Here is a 4,052-nt window from a genome sequence, read left to right on the forward strand (position 1 = left end):
AAACAAACAAACAAACAAGCAGAAGAGCTGAAAGCAGTAAACAAACAAACAAACAAGCAGAAGAGCTGAAAGCAGTAAACAAACAGTGAACTGTGAGCCCAGTAAATGTTAAAAAAAGAACTTCTTGAACACAACAAATCAACAAAGTGAGAGAACGCTCCACCAGATCCCAGCAAACATTTTAATGCAGTCTTTAAATTAAAAATGAAATAAATTAAAATTAATTTAATAAACATCAAAGTTCGTTTGGAAACTGTTTCAAACATTTTGTGTCTTTAAAAAGCAACAAGATAAAAATCAGAAAACCACGAGGGACACTTGAAGTTTGAAAACCAGAAGGAAAGTCGGTCCGGTCTCGGTTCACTGACCTTCTGGTGAGCGCCGGCCCGTCACGTGTCCACAGGTCCTGATCAGAAGGTCTTCTTGCTTTCCATCAAGGTCCACAGGGACTAATTCTGGAACCAAACTACTGCTGATTTCCAGTCCAGATCCAGGTCCAGGTCTAGTTCCAAGTGACAGAACAGGTTCCTGCGGGTTTTTAGACGTGTCTGGTTGTTGTACACTCGAGCAGCTCTGCTCCCACCTGTCTCCCCCCCTCCCCCCACGTCTCTGATGGCTCCTCATTAGTTGTCTTCCTTGGTTGTCTTCAGGGGATTTCTTGTTTTTCCTTCAAATGCCTGACGACACAAAACACAAACTGTTTCCTCCTGGTTTGAGTCTGGAACTGATCCAGGACCAGCAAACATCTGACCAGAAGATGTTCACCAACGTTTGTCAGTAAGAATTATGTTGATTCCACGTCTTCAGTGAGAACGATGAGCACCAACCCTCCTCCAGCTGTCAGCACGGGGGTGGAGGCTGATGGTCTGGCTCCGGTCAGTCATTGAGTGGACCAGTACTCCTCTGGAGACCAAAGGGTTCTGGAGTCAGATGTGAGTCCATCTGTCCAACACCTGAAGCTTGGACTAATCTGGGCCCAACAGGACCAAGATCCCAAACACAGCAGTCGATCTACAACAGAACAAAACCAAGGTGCTGCAACAGTCCAGTCAGAGTCCAGTACCTCAGTCTGACTGAGATGCTGTGGTGGGACTTTCAGGGACCTGAGCAGAATCCTTAATGATGGAAAGAAGAGTGGGCCAGAACTCTCCAGAACCACGAGAGAGACTGAAGAAGTCCTACAGGAACCCATTGATGGTTCTGCTCTACAAGCTGCAGGATCAGGACCCAGAACTTGTTTAATGGCAATGTGGAACCTCAAGTTTAAACTGGACCTACTTTAGAACCTGTTGAAGAGCAGATCACGTTCATGGTATTTTGATGTGTAACCAGGAGGAGGAGAAAGGGTGGACTTTCTTTTAAATACCGACCCAGACTTGGTCCAAGTGATCCTGCCTCGAGTGGATCACCAGCAAACCTCAAGTGTTTTAACTTTTCATTTGGCCAGATCCATTATTCAGGTCTACCGATTCATTCTTACTCATCTGCACAGACTCATGTTCGTGCTGCTGTTCGGCGTACGGTCATCCTCCTGAGAGTTTGTCATCCTCCAATGCAAGAGTTGGGGGTTCGAATCCACCAGCAGTGGAAGTGCCCTTGGGCAAGACACTGAACCCCTGATTGCCTCCGATGTGTCCCATCGGTGTCTGATTTTGATGTGTTGTATTTACTGTTAACTTTATGTTTCCGAGTGGCACTAGATGCATTTTTTACTCTTTTTATCCTCTTAGCTGCAAAGTACTTTGGTCAGCTGTTGCTTGTGTCTGCTATAATATAACAATAATAACAATAATATAAATTGACATTGATAAAAGCTCTGATTAGTCTCTCGACATGAAATTTTTATTTTAAATAAATTTTAAATTATTTGGCACCTCAGCCCAGAGCTGCAGGATGAACTCGCTGCTGCAGCTGATCAGCTGTTCACCGTGCAGAACGGACAAGTGGCCGTGGCCAAGAGCGCTTGCAGGTGGCAAAGAGCAGACGTCACAAAAGAGGCATACAATTTTTTTTTTTAACAAATCACAACAAAATAGCAACCAAAAGGAAAATGAAAAGGAAAAGTAGCAAAAACAACAAAAACAAAAAAACAACAACAAACAGCTAGAATATAAGGCAGTGTAGAAAACTAAAAACAGGAGCATGTCTGCATTGGTTTTATATATATCTATATATATCTATATATATCTATATATCTATATATATATCTATATATATATATATAGATATCTGCTCACACAGACTCATGTTCATGTTTGTGCTGATGTTCAATGTTTTATGTTATGAGTGCTTAGTGTATATTTAGTTGATGTTTTTCTTAGTTCATATCTTAGATGTTATTACTGTTTTTCTTATACATTTTATTGTTGGATGTAACTGGGACCCTGTGAACATAGTTTCGCTCCACCACATGTACCACATGAGGTGCGAATGACAATAAAGAATCTCTGACTCTGATATATATATATATATATAATATTAAAATAAACTACTACATACTACTTGTACTAATATTCCTACTTTGCAGTTTTCCACTTATCGCGGTCATCAGGGTACGGATCCCCCGTGATAAACGAGGGACTATATTGTTTATTTATTACTGGCGCAGGGATCCTCATTGCGCGGCTCCCGAGCCACATGCGGCTCGCCATGCTTTATTGGTGGCTTCGTGACAGGTTACAACAACACGCCAGCACAGCCAGTACATTTTCAAAACGTGCAGGAGCATTGCACAATAATTGTGCATGTCTGCTTGGGCTTCTTTGACGCGGTTTTGTGAATTGTGTTAATCTGCTTGTTGAGGACGAGGCAGGTCCAACCGTCCGGTAGAGGTAAAAAAAAAAGTCCTGTCAATCTCAGATGGATCGGCTGCGTGCGTCTCCGCACCTGCTCTCATCTGCGGTGAAGGAAGTAGGAGCATCTTACAGGCCGGTTCTAGGCATGGTTACATGAGGGGGCATCTTCATCCGTACACATATTACAGCATATTCATTGTTGAGCATGGGCTTTGTTATTTATTGTTACTGTTGACTTGTGTTTTCTTCATGGGACTGCGGTAAAAGATAAAAACTGAATTTTTTACACCTGTGAGTCAACATTTTCAACCATGAACACTGTCAAGCAAACCCAGAGAAACTGACTGACCCATGCCCATCTTGAATGTCTCAGTGTGGCTGCAACAAAAAATTACAGCATGAAGAGAGTCCAGGACATGCAGCTTCTCAGCTCAGTATGATGAACATTTTGATTCAACAGATAATGTGGGGGCTGTGGGGGGTTTGTTCATAGGTGGGTTGCTTCATTTTTTTCTTTTATTTGAGTGACTTGAAGTGATCTCACTGCTCTCCCCTTGACTTTGATCTGTCAATATGGCTGTTTTGAAAAAAAAAAAAAAGTGAGGATCACTGATCTACTGCTTAGTGTATTTTTAGTCTAACATTCTTAGTTCATCTTATTAATGTTTTTTGCTTTTACATTTTGTACTTTTGTTGGATGTAACTGGGACCCTGTGTACATAAATTAAATCCACCACATGCAACACATGTGGAGCGTATGACAAATAAACTGACTGTTTACTGAGTACCTAGGCTCTTGGCTCTTGATGGGTTCTATGTCTCCATCTAGTGGACATCTCTGATTCCTGCATCTCATTACATGGTCACGACCTCTGGCTACAGTAGACATTAACGACAACAAAACTGGATTCACTGCATTTAATTATTTTGTTTGGCTGGATTAAGAAGAGAAGATGGGCCAGAACTGAAAGTTTGAACAAAAAAAGGCACATGAAAATTATAACAATGAAATATGAATCAAAGAGAAAGAATGTTGAGTTTGGAAAACTACGTTCCTGACTTCATCAACACAAAACTCATCCACAGGTTTAGAAGTCTCTTGGCCTTTGGACTTTTTGTCCCTTCTTTATTTACTGGAAGGAGGTTCCAAAGCAAAAGGACCTAGATGCAAAGATCTTAACCTGAAATCACACACAAAAAAAAATGTTAGGGTCTAAACACATCCAAACCAGTTCACCAGATCACGATGGTCTAAAC

General features: G+C 41.6%; 1 protein-coding gene across 1 annotated transcript in view; it reads right to left on the reverse strand.

Moving 5' to 3' along the window:
* The window catches only part of LOC119426474 (guanine nucleotide-binding protein G(olf) subunit alpha), a 9,353-nt gene that overhangs the window by 3,189 nt on the left and 2,112 nt on the right, over window positions 1-4,052 (reverse strand). The gene's annotated exons all lie outside the window — the stretch shown is intronic.

This window comes from Nematolebias whitei, chromosome 20, assembly GCF_014905685.2.
Source record: "Nematolebias whitei isolate Nwh7 chromosome 20, NemWhi1, whole genome shotgun sequence".
Classification (NCBI taxonomy): domain Eukaryota; kingdom Metazoa; phylum Chordata; class Actinopteri; order Cyprinodontiformes; family Rivulidae; genus Nematolebias; species Nematolebias whitei.